The sequence below is a fragment of the Gymnogyps californianus genome, chromosome 1, assembly GCF_018139145.2.
Source record: "Gymnogyps californianus isolate 813 chromosome 1, ASM1813914v2, whole genome shotgun sequence".
Taxonomy (NCBI): Eukaryota; Metazoa; Chordata; class Aves; order Accipitriformes; family Cathartidae; genus Gymnogyps; species Gymnogyps californianus.
In genome coordinates, this window is record NC_059471.1 from 3804496 (window position 1) to 3823121 (window position 18626).

Sequence of the window (18626 nt, forward strand, 5' to 3'; positions counted from 1 at the left end):
CCTACTTCCTCCCATTTCCCCTTCCCTCCATCCCCCCAGCCTTACTTAATCATTCACCTCATTTTCGAAAGTCCCTTCCCTTCCTGATCCCACCAGCCAACCTACGGCAAGGACAGGCATACAGTCTAGACGCTCCTCTAGTGATCGGTGTTCCACCTTGACTGGAAATCATGACAGCAACTCTGCTTTGTAAAATACGGGCAGTATTTTAAGGCAGTGCTGCAGACAAAGAACAAGGCACCCAGGGAGAGCTAGAGGGGCACCACTGAGAGGTGGGGGGGGAAAGGGGGAGGATATAAATACTGCTTATTCACTTGGGCCTTTGGAGCATGAAGGAACTTGCTGACAGTGCAGGAAGCGTGGAAAGTAGCATGGTAAAGGCAGACAAACATCTCAAGCACATGAGAGCATGTCTCCAGACTGGCAAAATACCTGCAGAAATCAGGTGGCTCTTGCCCAGCTGCCACTACAAGCAAGTGGTCCTGGCCTGCACATTGTGTGGCAGCGTCTTCTCAGAACTGTCTGGGTGACTGTCCTGGCCTCAGGTGTGAACAGGTTCTCTGGACTGTCCCAGAACCATGACTCTAATCTTCTCTCCTCAATACGAAGAATTCAGAAAAAAATAACTCAGTGTTGCCCAAAATGTAAATTTGCTGCCCAGAACAGTGTTTCCAACAGACAAGTCTCTGGCAGGTTTTCCTTCCAGGATTCAGCTTATGGCGTTGCGATGGTTTTATAACACACACTCAGAATCACTTTTCTATTCATTTTATTCTGTCTATTTTACTATAGACCTATGATGAGATAAATCCTTGTCTGTGAGCATGTGGAAGAACACAGTAGAAATGGATTTACACGTAACTTGAGCTCAACAACTCCCACTGAACCAGTAAGAAATCCAGAATAACACTTCTGAAAGTGAAATTAATCCAAATTACCCTCAACTACGTTATTTTTTTAAATGTCCTTTTACCTATAAGTGGGGAGAAAAAAAAAGAAAGCTATAACATCAAGGCAACAAGGGAGACGACTCTGAAAGTGTGGTAAAACAGACTGCAGTAAACTTTCCTTTCATTAGGGACTGTCCAAGTTTAATGGGCTATCTTATAAAGAAAATAATAATAAAAATAATTTAAAAATCAATTAGCTTTTCCTCTCTTTATTGATTTTTTAAAGTATGCCTCTGGAGAGCTTCCACTTCCAGTATCAGGGTTTAAAAAAAAAGCTAGGTAATGCAAGAGACAGTCTGAATGAGACATCAGACAGCAACTACTAATCCAGGGCCATTTATTACTCAAAACCTAACAAAAGCAGAGCATTTTTCTACACAGAAAGTCTTGGCTGCATCGGAGGACACTGTCAACAGGGGAGGGTGAGCCCGAAAGCGATTGTAACAGTGTAATGGTACAACAAAATTAGATTCTTTTGCTGGTTTTGCTGAGCTTATTCAAACTGAATGACTCTGAGGACCCAATCCTGTTCTGACTGAAGCCAGTAAGAGATTTGCCACACATTCAGACAGAACAAAACTAGCCCTTCAGTCATAGCACCTCTCCCAGATTTTGTTTCACACCCTGCCAAAATGTCATAGCTTGAATCCCTTCAGTAGCTTGAGCCATTTAAAACTGGACTGAACAAAACCCTGGAGAATAAACTGCAGAGAGAAATCTTCCCCTGTTCTTTCTGTTATCTCTGCTCTTCTGCCTCACTGCGTTACATGAATAGCAACCAAAAACTGCAGAGCACTGACAGACATGGAGTCTCTGGGTGTTTCAGGTGCTTCGCAAGCAAGCTGTGAAAATATGAAACCATCATCCTTCATTTCTACCTATTTGCATTGTGTCCAAGATTTACTAAGTGGATCATAACACAAAGATTATAGAGTAGCTGACTTCAAATGTTTTGGAAAAACTACACTGAATCTGAGATATTTCATGGCAGCTTCGAACATCCGTGCAGTTAAATTCTATTAAAGTGCAACGTAAAGGTCTTCAGCAACATAATCTGTACTGACCCGGAGCACGCAAAGTATCATAAAAACAGCAAGATAATTCAAATTAGTAACTCATCAAAAAGCTGGAGAGATGGAGCACCCATTTTGCCAGGTAAAGAGCAGCTTTGATAGTTATTCCAATAGAGGGAGCTATAAAAGCTCAGGGGCAATTTGGCTGAGGACAGTGACACTGGTAATTTAATTATACTAGTTGGTCACACTAAAACCAAAGTTATACTGGAGATACAGATCACTTCAAGCCTGCCAAGAGAGCTGGCCCTGCAGAATTCCTTTGATATTATGTACATCTCACTGCTGTCCAAATTGCTGATGAGTCACGGATTGTTCTGCAGGACACAGGAAATCTTAATAAATGAATTTTATTGCATAATCCTTTCCAATTGCTTCCTCGTATATACCTGCAGGAACTGCAAAATAACATATAGCCCCCTGACCTTTTTCACTGGCTGCCTTAGCATACTACATATATCTTCCAAAACTGCCAGGATAAAACTGAGGTTTCGGGAACATGCCATCCTCTAACTTTACATTCCTGTTAAGCTGCCTCTGGAGTCAGAGGAACATCAAGTTGCACTGGTCATGAAAGAATAACTTCATCTAGGATCTTCAGTTTAGACAAAATGCACCATTGTAACTGGCAATACCATCTCTGATGAGGTTTCTATCCTGAATCTCACCATCTTGTCTGAGTTTGTTAATTAACACAGTTTTAGGGCTGGCTATTTTGTTTTTCTTTTTGCCACGTTTTCTGGGATACGTAGAGATTCTTATCAAATTATTCAATTCTTACAAAATAATTAACTTCATCAGCATAAATTAATCACCAAACCATCCTATGAATGGTATTGCAGATGGGGAAAATGAGGTAAGAGCTCAACCAGTAGCCTCAGGCCGTGCAGCAAAACTACTGCAATTATGCTTCTTGAATTCAGGCATTCCTGTCTCCCAGATCTGTTCTCAGACTAGATCAAGCCTTTAAACTGCCTCTGAATGCTTCCACTTGCAGCAAATATAAACGTAGTGGAACAGACCTGACTCAATGCAGTCACACAGAGAACTAATCTTCAGCAGGCAGGTGAACTATAGGGAAGAAACATTTAATATTGCCGTTTGCATCAGATTGGCAGCCTCTGTCCAAAGGCTTTGTGTTAGCAGACAGCAGCCTTGCAGAAAAACATGATACTGAAACTCATTCTCTGTTGACGGTGGCCTTTATCCCACCCAGACAGGAAGATGTAAATGGCTGTATAGAGAAAAAGGGCCTAGAGGCATAAGGTAAATAATTTTCAAAGAACAGTGCAGAAAGTGAGCCAACTGCTGATGTATGCGGACTGTGTTTGAAACAGTGTGGGAAAGCTACTTGCTCACAGGGAACTGGGGTTGGGAACATTTAAGTTCCATGATGGACAATGCTCTGTTGTGAAATCTGTGTATGTAGGATTTCTTATTTTTTGCATGTATGCCGAGATTTCTGGGAAGAGCACATTTACTAAAACCATATTCAAGAGGACTGTGCTGAAGTAATTGTTTTTCCCCTTTAATTTTTAAGTGGTTACAAAACAATGAAGCTCTCAGTTCTTTACACTTCACAGGGGAGAAAGTACAAAGAGCTGCTTAATCTCTTTCAGTTCAGCTCTTTTATTCTCATGGGTATCCAGTTGCAAGGTATCCGTATCAGTCTCTCTGAATTCTCAGCCGATCCCTGAAGCAAAGTGCATCCAACTGTAAGCTCCTGTTTTAACATGCTGTTTCAGGACCGACCAGGTTTCGGCATGAGCATGTGAGGGTTGCCATGCCTAAATCCGTTTGACATTGGCAGAGGAGCAGTATCACAAAACCCAGCAGTACTCATTCTGATGATGAAATGCCGAGTAAGCGCTTTCAAAATGCTAGGCTAATCTTAACGCTGATGTTTGCGATCTAGAAGGAAGCAAGCTATACAACTAAAGTAGGCATGTCACCAAGGAAGATTTGAATGCTTCCTGATTGGTTTTCCAAATAATTATTTCATTTGCTTCTAACAGAGACTAGCTTGCAATTCAAGTATTACATGGTTTTCTTCATTGCAAACTGCAATTAAGGAATCAGATGGCAAGATATAAATCATACCACAGGATCAGCTAGGAAAGAATGGTGAAACCAGACAATATTAGAGATTCAAATTAATTTTTTCCCATTATTGCCAAGCAGTCTCAAATGCAAAGAGGAAAAAAGGAACATAAATATATTTATAGTTAAGGTAATAAATTAACACCTGTATGCTAAATTAATTTGTTAAATTTGCTAAATTAAAATGCTAAATTTGGCTCAGTCACTTAGCAACAGCTGCATCAGTTTAAGATGTTTCCATTCTGCAGCTGTTAGCTGTCGCCTCAGGCTGGAGCTCCCATCCCTCTAGCAAAGTCAGCAGAAGGAAACGTGTGCCTACATTTTGCCTGCTCCTCTCCAAAATCCAGTGTCTTAACTCAGATGCATCTTTTTCAACTATCTACTAGCTTGGCTTTGTCATCAGGTAGAAGCCGCAGCACGTGTTCATTCTGACAGCTCTAATGTGAAGCAGTAACCCACACCAGAGGGGCAGAACAAGCAGTCACGTCTTAAACTGCCATAACAATACTCACCAGAGGGTATCCATCAATGCCTGAAGTTAAGATGAAAGTAGAATTGCGAATAAGCATGAAAGTGCCCAAGGAAATAAGGACAAGAAAACTTCTACGGGATTTTTGTCACGGTGCAACAAACAATTTAGGAATTACTAGGCCAAAAAGAAGGAGCCTAAGGGTTAGAGCACACCCCAGGGGAAAGGGAGATCCAGTCTTGGTCCAAGCTGTCTTGACTAATTAAGTGCAATGCTGCTGCTGCACCCTTGGTTATTTACTTGTTTCCTGATACAAGTGACTGTGTGTGCTGTGATGTGCGTTCACAGCGCTATCCCCTGTTAGGCAGGTGTGCTTGGAGCACAGCTTCCAGACCACAACCCTCAGTAGATGCAGACAAAGGAATGCTACTCTGAGGATCCTGAGTAGGGTTAAGAGCAATACAGGAGCTGAACTGCTTGCCAAGACAGCATCCAGCCCGATGTGCAGAAGAAAAATTCAGAGCGCCAGAAACTTTGCCAACCAGAAAGAAATCACTTTGGCTGGTGATTTTGAAGGACCATGCTTGCAAACCTACACACACATTGTCCAATAGGACAATGCTCAAAATTTAATATTTTGATCCTTAGGTATTCCTGTCAGAGAACACCACTGGAACAAACAAATTACATAAGTTACAGTCACAGAAAGAGAATCTCTGAGGGCTGGTGCTCACATTTTCTTGTTCAAGTGGATCAAAGAAATTGCTCTTTAGGAGTTGCAGCATCTCCACCTTCACTGAACGCCCTTGGGCAACGCATAATGGTGTATCTAGAGCAAGGGAGAAGACAGTCTGCCAGGTATCACCGTTTACTATTCATCAGGCTGGAACTCCCTCAAGCACCATGATGTTTTCTCCCATGCTGTCCTTCAACAGGAAGAACTGAACAAAATCCATAAGAATAACACTGCAGCCTCCTTCCCACCATAATAAAATTTAGGCTAAGGATGATGCCTTCATACTGCTCAGCCACGAGGAAGCAGTTGGTATGCTGGAAATGCTGCTTATTTTACTAATCATCCTCATTTTTCATTGTGTTGTCTCTCTTCATGAACAGAAAGACAGGAATCAGCCTTTCTGCTCTTACCCTGTGTATACACTGCATAGTCACAAGGGATGCGCAATCTCTGGCTGATGCATTTCGGATTTAAAAACTAAGCAGACAAAACATGCACCTAGCCTAGGCCATACAGTCATTAAAATTCTGTTAAATGCACATACATGAAAATCATACCTGAACCACATGTATTATACAGATCAAGATCAAGGTTTCCATCCGATGTTTTTATCAGTACCCCCAATGGCAAGGCCATGGCTTGTAGGCACCACCATAACACTAATTATGAGTAATAATTTCCAACCTAAATGATTCTATAATAGTTTGCCAAGCCCGAAATCACAGCTCAAGCATGACACACACACTTCCCAACTGCCCACTGGTACTGAAGAGAGCAGGAGGTATTTTGTGTTTATTTCCACTGGGAGCAGCACATCCTTGTGTACAAATGCAGGAAAACCATCCAACATTGCAAATATATGACTAATGTCTGTAACAAACAGCATGGTAAATATACCCAGGAAAAAGACCTAATAAGCTAAGTGGGCCTGATTCTCCTCTGCTCAGTAGTCATTTGTGTTATGACAGGGAGTAGGATACCAAGACTTTAAACCCTCTTTTTTTAACCTCTATTTTGTTCTGCACCATATGTACCTATATAAACTAGAGCTATTAAAAAAAAATCACCTTCAGAGTATATGCTACTATATTCACACCACTAGTAAGTCCACTTAAGCTTTTGTTAGCCTATGTAGGAACTGCATGTGGTTCCTTCCTACTACAGGAGCTAAGTTTCCTTCAGCAGACAGTCCTCATGCATAATAAGTAAATGCGGAACAGAATATTTGTGGGGAAACATGAAAAAGAAGTAAACAGGATGCTATTATTAAACAAATTCAGATCCGACATTGCCAGTGGCTATATCTTTTCCTTGTTTTCTTCCCCAAACCCTGTAAGATAATGTGATGACTAAGAAGATCACAAAAACAGCAGCAGGTTATAAGGCCCACTTAGTAAGGGAAAATAAATTTAAATGCATAAGCTTAAGTTCCTTAAAAAATAAATCAGCTCAGCAAACCCCAATCCTCATAAACTGTATAGGAAGCTCTCCATTTCCAAAGTGTTCCCCTTTCTTTAGCCTTCAGGTTTGTTTTTTTTTTTTTTAGCAGCACAGTTATTTGCAGGCGTTTCAGGGTGAGCAGAAATGCAGCTGAAATTACTGCTTTGCATGGTGTGAGGAATGCTTCTAGCAGATTCCGACTACAGAACAAGTCTCCTGTCTGGCCAGTCACTGTCAAATGAAAGACTCTGCTGTTTTATCTGACAAACTGTGTTCGACTGCTGCCAAAACTTACTTCTCTTTCCACGCTGACCCTTTCCCTTCTGACTGTCCCAGCCTACCTGTCCTACTCTTCACCCACTCCAAAGGCTGGGAGGGAGCCCATCCAGTCCAAACTAGAAACTCAGATTTTCTGCCTCCTTCCCAGAGCATATTTTCAAGCACATCTAGATACTGGTATACAAATCAGATAGATAAAACCAAGACTGACAGAGAGATTTCCCTTTTAGGTCCACTCTGCAAACCACTTCCCAAACAAGCTAATTAAGTCTTGGTCTACTTCATATAATACTAGAAAATTGACCTTTTCTGGACTTACAGACACTATATGGAGAGTGGAATTTGCACTTGCCCAGGACTTACCAGCAGACCATGTCAAGCACTCAGTCACTTCATCCAATCATAGACAATTTAGCATATCCAAATCACACAGGCCTCAAAAAACATGCACAACCTACACACACACACAGTGATGACATCCCAGCATCTGCTAGTCGTCAACCCAGACAGAGCTTGGCAAACCCAGGATATGGTTCGCCCCCTTTGCTGCTTACCTGCCTGTTTTCCATGAGTCTTTCCTTCACAACCTGCTAGTTTGACGTAGATAACGTGGCACAAAACAACCAGTTTAATGGGCTCACAGGACACAATCATGAAAAATCCCAAGTAAGTAGGGAACTTTGAACTCACCCGTTTATGTCACCATTCTTGCCAATCCTCACTTTCGCCTGTTTGACTCAGTTTTCTTTATGGCAGCACACCAACTACTTCACTGAAGTCCCGAGAGATCCCATTTTTCTTGTCAAAAATCAGTTATTTTACAAAATAAACGTATAGCCTTGTTCTGATACTATCTAGTTTGGTTAACTCCTTTTACTTTTTACCTGATCTCCACTTGCCTCTAAATTCTCCAGATTTGTTGTAAAGCCTCCACTTCCATCAAGGCCAGATTACTGGGCCTGAGAGGCTTACTGGCTAAGCTGCAGTTTGCTGGTTGCTCTGCAGGATGGCCAGCGAAGAACTAGCATGCTTGAGAGCTCTACTCCACAGAGATTTGTGTTTTCTTTAAAGTAATTTGCCTTTTTGCTTGCAATGCAATCTCAAAGAAAACATTATATAGCAGTGAAGTCACAATGTCAAAGTGTTATTTACACTTTGAATGCAAGAGAACAGTTTTGCTAGCTATGCCCACTATTTTTGTTTGCTGTGGTGTCACCTTCTGTGGCGGGAGGGACGTCATTAGAACATCTACACTAGCACTTCTCCCTTATATAACAAAGTAATCATTTAAAGTGTGATCACTGGTACTTACTGCAGATCAAAAGAAGGCAGCTGATGAAACCAAAGTTTGTCTGAGCATGTGAGATGACTTTTCTTGTTATTTCAATTGGAATGGAAAGTTTTGATCCTGCAGTTCATCCACATGCCTGCAAACTGAGCCAAATTCTGCTGTCAGTCACAAGTTTGCCACATGCATTAGACCAGAGTCAGTCCAGGTGTAACTCTACAGACTTCCACGCAATCAGACCATGACAAATTTAGCCTACTGGTTTTTTTTTTTTTCCTTCTAACTAAATCTTTTATCCAGGCTTCTAGGATACGGTAGAAACTTAAGTGGACATCACAACCTCCCTGTATTAATCATACCAAATAACTTTAAAGAAGAAGGGGGAGACAGAGCTGCCAAAAAATGTACTGACTTTGAAGAGCTGCACTCGGAGACCTGAAGACAGCTGGAGCAGAACGACGGCTGGCATCCACAGGGAGTGAGCTCCTCAGACAAGCTTCCTGACCTGAGAAAGCCCTGTTCTCCCAGCTCAGTCAGAGGGGACTGCAGGATGAAGAACAAGACAGCCAGACTGTCCTTGACCACCTGCCTGCCTGAGGAGATGAGTGATGGTCACTCAAGCGTTTTCAGGGAAGATGATTCTAGCTGTTTCATGTGTTATAAAACCAAGCAGCTTATCTAATACTAGATGCATAGAAGCCAGAAACTTTCATGGTCACTACTGCATGCCCAAATCACTCTGAGCTCTGTGGGAAGGAGAAGAATGGATGTCTTCAAAACCACAAGCATTTACAACGAAACAAAATGACAATCTCTATTGTCTGTTAACAGCACTCAGCCTGCAACATCCAGCTGGGGAGATCTGACATGTACCAGTGAGGCTTAAGGATTTTAAAAGGTTTTATATTACAAATTATTACTAACCATCTTTATCACCACTGAATTTAGAGTCCTGAGGTGGTAACAAAGGATAGTAGAAATTGTACAAAGATAACACATCTCCTGTTCTGAAAAGGACACAGTCTAAATAGACAAGTCAGGGACTACACACCGCTATTCATGTTCCCAAAACGAAGTTCATACATCTCAGGTTTTTTTCAAATGTAGTCCAAGTCAGTAGTAACTGAAAAATCTGGGCTTCTGACAGCTATTCTGTGTTGTGACTGCAAAGCCTTACAATAGTTGCCTAGGGCTTCCAGGCTCTACCTCTACACAAACAATACACAACATTAATTAAACACACAGAAAGGATGCTAAAAGAACACTAATGAAATTTGCAAATCTAAGCATTTGAAGGCCGCGAAATGCCAAAGCGACTGTCAGCTGCACCACCTTAATTAATGCCCTTTGCATATATACCTTATAATGGATTTTATTTTTCTGAGTTGGTGTTGTTTTTCCACAGATCCCTGCTTCCTCATTTGGTTCACAAAAGAACAACACTTACCCAAGGGGAGATTAGTGTCATTTGTCTTTATGCACCAAATTTAGGTAGTCTGAGTCTTAAGTAAACCGAATCTCCTTTTGAAATACAGATCTTACCATGATGAATGTACAAAACCATAATTTAAGATATCTCAGGGATGTGGCAGTAATCCACCTTTTAAAGCAACAGCAGCTCAATTCCTTTTTTCCTCCTTATTTCATGCATGTTCCAATGCCATATTTACTGTAAGCTGGCCAAACCTGAAGACAGAAAATATTAGTTTATTCTATAGTTTTCTATGATTTTCATCATAATAGAACCTCAGCATTTCTTCCTTAGTTTTATAATACCCTAGAAGGGGGAGAAGTAATCTCTCCAGTCCTATAGGGAACAGCTCTTGCTCAGTCTCAGTTTCTCACTTCCCATACATCCTGTCATTTCTGTTTTGTTTGTCCAATATATTTGTCCCCACGCACACCAGACTGTTTAGGTAAATCTGTCTCTACTCCCCCACAGCCAATCCAACACCTTCATAAGGCCAGTCCTAGTTTCCTGTTCATGTCCCCTCTTCCATCATCTTCTCATCCAGTCTCTGTCATTCTCCCACCCACTGTTTTATTTTACTGTTGAAGTTCAGCACATCTCCCCAGAACATGAGAAGTGAGATTCTTTTTCAAAGGCTTCTGACTTGGCCAAATTTAGGTCAATTTTCACAGGCACAAGAGGCACAGTCCTGACACATAGTCCATCCTCTTGCCAAACTGAAAAAAACACAAAAGCATCCAAGCTTCTAAGATGTTTTAAAACTGAAAAACAACCTATTCTTCTCTTTTCATACTGGGAAATGACTGAACAGCTCTGGCTGAAATTTCAGGGGGAAGTGGGGATGAGTCAGCCCAAGACAGACCCTTGGCTGAAAAACATTAATTAAAACTACATAGGTAGCCTCAAACAGAGGCCCCACTACAACTGGTTAAAGGAAAATAATTATTTTTATTGCAAATTATGCTTTTTCATGGTCTCCATATGAGCTGTGATTACCCTGGTAAGACATCAGTCACATTTCTGAAGAAATTTGCAACATTATGGTTTACTGACTCTTGACATCAATTCATTAGATTCATCTCAGATTGTAAACACTAAGAGAGGGCATTAGGTTTTCACAGGCGCTTGCTGAATACCTCACCCAAGAGGATCCATGCAGTTAATTATTATCTGTTGAATGCATTGCATCCTTTAGCATACAAAAGGCTACCTTTTTAAAATTGTTTTTCTCCATACTCTCTCTTCATCAGAACCAGCAGGATTCATTTTCTGTGTAGTATTACCAAGTCTAGTTCCTTGGTTCATTACAAGTCTGCGTCTTGGAATCTTAAGTATTATTATCCTTGTTATTGGTGGTTTACCAGTTTGAGATTGTGGAATTGGACTGGAGCGAGCAATTTTGCAAATACTGACGCAGAATCCTACACAACCAAGATTTCTTTTAAGTCCTAGCTCATAAAAAAAAGCTCAGGCACTGTCTCTTTAAATTATTTACTTATGAAAGAAAACAGACATCTTTCTCCCTTTGCTGACCTTCGGTTTCAGTTTTGCTCTAACATGCAAGTCAGTTTTCCCATATCCTAGCGAGGTCTGATTTTACTTTGGGGGGTTGGACTGAAGATTCTGCTGAGAGCAGACTAGGAGAGGCACTGCATTTCTGAGGTCCTCTGATCCTCAGCTTAATTAAAGTCCACTCTTCCCATTGATATTTATTTATACATATAAATAAATATATGTATTTATTTATACTTTTAAACAAATTATGCAGGGTCAGTTTTGCTCTGGCACAGCCTAGTGAACCCTGATACAATTGGTAACTTGACTTTGGCTTTTCTTTAAGATTGCTTCCCAGATTTCTTGGAGGTTGTTACATGTTAGCAGGGAAAAGTATTATTGACAGTAAATGAGCCTGCACATGTTCTAGCTGTGGTTCTAGGAACATAACTGATAACATGACTGGAAAGGAAGCCTTGAATCATGAATTCGTGTTCTTTGCTACTAGAAGCATGGGAATCAAAGCTTAAAATAAATGTGTTTGGTTTTTGGTTAGAAATCTTCTCCTACTTCGTATTTTACGTTTATGTCTTTCCATCTGTTCTTGTGTCAATATTGTCTTTTACATTAAACAGGTCATCTCTCTGCGGAGTATTAGCTTGCTCCATGTATTCTGAAACAGCAAGCAGAGACATTTTAAGATTTCATTTGCCTTTGTCTGGGCACATCTTAGTGCTGGTCCACAGTACGCTAGCAGCTGGCAACTGCATCCAGATGTTTTACCTCTACTCTTTCTGCAAATCTCCTCTCTTTATCAAAATTGTTTCCCTTAGTTCCCAGTACATGACTTTGTGACTCGTACTGTCAAACTTCACCCAATTGCTATTACTCCAATCCTCAAGGTTATGCAGTGCTTCCTATATGATGTTCCGGTTCTCCTTTGTTTTGATATTGTCTTCCAATTTTATGTCATCAGTAAATTTAATTAGCAGATTCTGTCTTGCCTGAAAATTAGCCCTGAAAATATTGTTCATTTATTGTTTTCATATGTTTTGTTTGTGTTGTATTACTGCTCTCTGGCTTCGTTATAAACACTTGACAAGCCTATAACCACATAGATCTAATCAAAAATTGCGTTTATCTAAGCACAGTTGTTATTGCTCCTGTCACTTTTTCCATCAAAGATTTTCTATCAACTTTAAAATTGTCATTGTTCAGAGTTACTTGGCCACTAGGCAGACGGGGAAATTGTGATGGCACTTTAGTCCAATTCCTCAATGATATTCCAACTAGAATGAAATGATCTCATTTGTTAAGTTCAGAAATGTAACCCACTGAGAAGAAAGGCATCTGTTCATGTTTCTCAGAACTATTTTTCCCAAGATTTCTGAAAGCTCATTTCAGTCACATACTGAATTGTTTTCTGAAATCCTGAGGGCTAGAAATCGGAGAAGGTGGGAGAAAATGGGTGTTTATAACAAAAGCTTCAATTCTGGGAAACTAGTGGCATCACAGAAAATTAGTAATTGTTTGTAGTTACATGCTGGCTGAATCTGACCCCAAACCAATTTTTGTTTAAAGGTGACATGGAAGATCAGGCTTTAACATGCTACCTCGCAACAGGCTAAAACTCATACAAAGGTAGAAACAGAATAATTGAGAAGTGGCAGGCTTGACACAGAAGTTGTTTCAAAGACCTGGTGTCTCAGTGTTGTCCTTCAAGTTACCTCTTATGATCTGTCTTGAAGGATGATGCCTAACATCTTACTGAGGAAAGAAAGTCTCTCAATACTCAGTGCGCTCACCTCACCTCATGAAAACTTTCAAAGCTCCAGTTGATTCAGCTTGGGCCCAGCATGTCCACAGCAAATAACAAAGCCATTGCTCACTTTTTAGACCAAGAATACCCAAGCAGCAGCAGCTGAATGTAAAAAACAACCAACAAAATCATACCCAGTCACCTGAGCACAGACTGTGCGCTCTCCGTACATGAGCTGGGTTACACTTTCTGATCTGACAGTTCTCAGGTTTACCAATGACTTAAGGTGGCTGGAGGGAGCATCTGGGGGGGGTCCATACTTTACTTTGATCTTGTGATCATGGTACAGACCTGGGAGTCAAGAGGCCTAGATGCTGCTTAGTTCCTCCACATAATCCACAGCCTTCCTGTCATCTCGGGCAAGGCATTTAACTATCTGTTGATTTACTACACAGTAAAATGAATAATTTTCTACTGTATCTTATAACAGTGCTGTGAAACATACTTTTAATGTTCATTTAATATTCTGAGATCATTGTTATTACTGATTCTTTGTACTACATTAGGGTTAGAGACCCCATCTGAGATCTGATTGCATGCCACACTGCAATGATGAGCCATACACCCAAGTGTTTACGCTGTAAATTGACAAGTAGAAGGATGCAGACAAGCAGAACAGGAATCAAGACCACAACACAAATAATTATGCAAAAAGGATTAGACTGCACCTCTCTTGACTAACATACCAATGCTTTTCTACCAGATTACCTCATCTCTCACAACTAAATTATGACTACTATATAGAAGTAGCCCACTCAACACCTCTTCTTACACTGGAAAAAAAAAAATATATTAAAGTATAAAATATAAGGAAACAAAAGATGTGGTAATCCCCCATAGGAAAAGTACTGTATCTGCTTGAGTGAAATGGAAGAAACACAGTTGTGTTAATAAAGCTTTAATCTTATTAAACTTTCAAAGCAATTATGTGAATGCAATGATAAACAGGCACGAGATGTCTCCTAGCACTAGAAGCAACAACTTCACTAACATAAACTTCTGCCACAGGGAGCCACTCACTCAAATTGATCTTCCTGTCTAACGCTGAAGTTTTTCTTTGTTTCAGCTTCATGGCAGCAGAAGCAGACAATGAACAAATGCACCTTATCAACAGGGACTCCAGCAAAGATGAGCTTACAAAATGCTCTCTCTGAAGGAAACGACAAAGGACACAGGCATGGTACAGCTCAAAGGGAACGTGTAAATATAAAACCAGGCATAAATCAGTCGTGTTCCTTTTCCACAGTTCCACAATTTTTCCTTTGGCATCAGAAGCAGACAACACCAGAGCCAATTAGAAGTTGTGATCGTTCCCTTTATATCTGTTTCTTCACTCACCTTTGGTCAACCTTGCTGCTACAGCTGTCTGATTCAAATCCTTCTAAGATGGGTTGCCTCCTTTTTTTCTCTTAAAATCTTTCATCACCTGTTCATAAAGAAAAGCGAGCTCCCATTTGCTTTCTGAACTACTGCTATTGTATTTTTGAGGCTATAAGCAACGCATGAGTCATCACTAACAATTGAAAGAGGGAGAACAAAAGAACTCACTTCTTTCCCACAAAGAAGTTTCTGGCACACTTGCTAACACACATTTTTTGATAAATGCTTTCATACTTGTCAAGTGAATGTGATGTCTGATAGTAGGTTCAGAAGGGCACTTGGCAGGTGTATGCCGACATCGGTGGGATGATTTATACTCGAATATACAGTTTACCTACAATTAAACTTTAATTCAGGAACTGCTTTGCCTGGGCCAAAACACTGCTTTGGTAGCAAGTGCGAAAGGAAACACTACTAGTACAAGCCCTCCTGCTCACACAGTACAGTGAATGCCACTCACAACCCAGATCTGTGAAGGACAAAGTCAAAAATGGGTATGAACCAGGTTGAAAAGTTTTCAGAGTTTAAGTGTTTTGCTAAAAGCAAGATAGTGTGCTAAAAGACTGATGGACTCCAAGTCTCTAACTCAGCCCAGCAAAACACAAATGCATATTTAAATATATTTTAGTGCTACATGAGACAATACAGTCCCTCTTAACCTTCTTTCTAGCCTTGAAACCAGATTTGTACAAAAATACTAATTTGAGCCGCTGTAAATTGCAGTGGCACTTTATTTGTTGGTTTTGTTCCATGGCACTTTACAGAGTCAGAGAAAGCTAATTATCAGTGACAGCAACTGGAATTCAGTACTGTATCTTCCTTTACAAGTTCAGCACAATATTGTGTTTTGCTCTTATGTAATTATTTTTCTCAGAAACGCCCACAGGTAAAAAGATAACACAGCAATGATAATTTTTGTTGATCTATGGCACCATGCATAATAAACAGAAGCAGAGAACTCAGTCTGTTGTTTTGGAGACTGTTCTAAATACACTTGAAAACTAGTCATTTCACCTCAGGGCCTTCTACTGGTTTTTCAGCATTTACAATTCTTAGAAACATGGTTCTAAGTTATCTTACATAATTAAGGTATGTTTATAAGCAACTAAAAAGATTGCACACTGATCTCCTTCAGGACATCTTTACACTTCTATCAGGTATAACTTATTTTTTAATATTAAAATAATATTTCAAACTGATGGTGCCCTTGCAGGAGTAGCAAGCTACTTACAAGGAAACAGAAAAGGGGATGCACAGAGCACTGTAGAATTACTACAAACACGCCTGAAGAAATATCATTAGCAAATAGACTTTTGAGGCCACGTGAGTAGGCATGCTACCTACTTTTAAATGCATATATAGCCTAGGACAGGTGTAAAATAGTGATCGCAGGAACATGATGAGTTAAGGCAGATGATCCTGAAGAAAGCACTTGGGCTTTAGGAGGTGTATCACCAGTGAGGAGACACACTACCCTAAAGGCCTGGCTCATTTTTACACACCTGGAATTTGGAAAAATATTTTGAAACTTGGGTGCAACGGATATATTGAGACAATGAACATTCACTTCATGGACTGCCTGTTCAATATAGGACCACATTTTAAGGCAAGCAGTTTGATTCTGGAACAAGCTTCAAACAGATGGAAAGCAACACAATGTGGACAAAAGATGAAGGACTGCACACTGTGCAATTTTTGTTAGCAAGTGTCACTTTACTATCATGAATGGGGCTGTGGCAGCTAACAGCAACACTTAAGAAAGGCAAAGCTAAGGGTGATTTTGTATTACATAACCCGGGGCGGGAGGAAAAAAAACACCCAGAAATGGGCTTAAAAGACAAGAGCCTTTAAAAAATGTGAAGCATTTTTCTCTGCTTTTAGCTTTTTGTTTGTTTTAGTTTTTAGCCTTTTGGATTATATGAGTTTGTCTTCAAAACCAGGAAAGTTAGATCCTTCTGTTTTTAAATCAAAACTGACAGATATAATCACTTGAATTCAGGATCTTGGTCTTAGGGGGAAAAGAGAAATACTGTAGTACTCGTAAGAAAATCAAGAGCTTTGGCAGTGTCAGTTAAGGCAAGGGTCTTTGCCAACAGGGCCTGCCTTTAAATCATCATTTACTTAAAACTAATCTTTTTTTGCTCCAGTTGTATTCAAAATTTTCTTTAAAATCCTAAGTCCACACACACTACTGCAGTAATAACAGCTAAGTTCCTGCAGCAAAATATCTGGTTTTGTATAATGTTGAAAGATGCGTCTATTATTACAGAACAGTGATTTTATTTATATTAATTTGTATATGTCTCATGGCATCAAACATTATGAACACCAGGTGGTTCTCCATGATTCACCTCATCAAATAACATTGCTTGTTTTATTTTTAGGAAAAAAGTGCTTCCCATCAAAGCTAACAGCATGATCAGAAAACAAATATCAGTGGTAGAACTCATTTGCTATGCAGGGTGGCCAGTCATGACTGAAGAGCAAATAAACCTTCTGGTCCTTTGGTACAAGGCAGTAACCTTTGGTAGCAGAGTGGAGGAACAGATGGGGGTAACCCCCCCCTTCAGTTGCTGCTGCCTATACCCAACAGGGTTTGCAAATCCAAATTTTCAGTCTAGTGGCTGGGCCTAGTCACTGTGATTACACCCACATTAGTAAATTAAACGAGTCTGGGACCAGCCTCTGCCCCTGAGGCCAGCTGGCACAGGACATCCAACATCCGTTCTAATAAAGCCTCAAGAAGTCAGCGAAAGCACACAATCTGCCTGTTGGAGATGGCAGGATGTATCCCCTAAACCGTGCCCTGGAGTATCTTGGGAAACTGCTCATTGGCCCAGGCTAAAACCATGGAAAGATTAATGAGAATCGGTAGAAACAACTGAGCTCCAGTGCTCAGGAACATCCCTGATGCTGTTTAATTTGCTGGTATCGGTAGAGCTTTAAAGAGCCTGTACATTTTTCACACTTTGATCTGTGCTAATACCCTCACCAGGCCCTTACAGAAATAGCCCGCCTATGCAGCAGCATTTCTTGCCCTAATATCAAGCACTCTCAGATATATTGTCTAAAAGCTCACACTCATGTCTACTGAGCAATTCCCCTAATGTCATCATGTCTAGCTCTTTCCTGTCACCCGTGCACCAGGATTACTGTCTGCATAGCAGTGTAGGTACAGTGGAGCTTCTGAGTGCCCTCTGGTGCAAAGTCTGGCACCATCCTTCAACCGCTGTGAAAAGCGGCCGGAAAGGGGTAATGTGCTAAACCTCCACAGCCGCTTGCTAAGAAAAGCTGTGCTTGAGCTTGCCAGGGCCTGTGCACAACAAGGTTTTTCTGTTTGGAGGCACTAAGACTACTTTTAGTTTCTGTATCTAATCAATTTCCAGTGAAGTTTTAAATGTCAGTGGAAAGCTACTGATTTGGGGTAAAACCAACTAAACCACAACAGAGAAAATAGGGGCACATGAATTCCCTGATATACAGTTAGCTGAACTACAGATTCAACTCCTCTGCAATTGTTCATTAACATTAAAGTGGTTGGAAGCGTTTGCCAGCATCTTCCAGCATGATAATGCCCAATTTCACCCCTGTAAAACCCATTCGAGAATTCTTGGCACGTCAATACCCTCTGAATGACTCAGCCTCCCATAGGAAATGGAAGTAGATCAGGGAATTTTAGGAAGGAAGGGCGCTGAAACCATACACAGAGCTAAGAACAGTTAACTGCATAACTGCTACGGAAAAAGCAGGAAATATGAGGGCTTGGGCAGAGAAGGAAAGTAGGAATAGACACAAATAGGAAAGAAAATACAAGAACTGATATGCATGGAAAGGAAAATGGGAGAAAAGGATGTGGAGGAACTCTGAAATGAGGAGAAAAGAAAGGGGGGAGTATCAGAGAAAAGGGAAACTATATACATCCTGGTACAGAGCAGGCAGAAGCATGAGGGAATCTGGTACACAGAGGAGAGGAGAGAGCAGACACAAGGACAACCTGGAATGAGACACGGAGCCACCAGTGCCACAAGGAAGAAGAAACTGATGAGCCCAACTCATTCAGTTTCAAGAAACTGTATGTTGTAAAATGAATTTTAAAAGACATTCCAGGCTTCAACATTTGTTTTTAC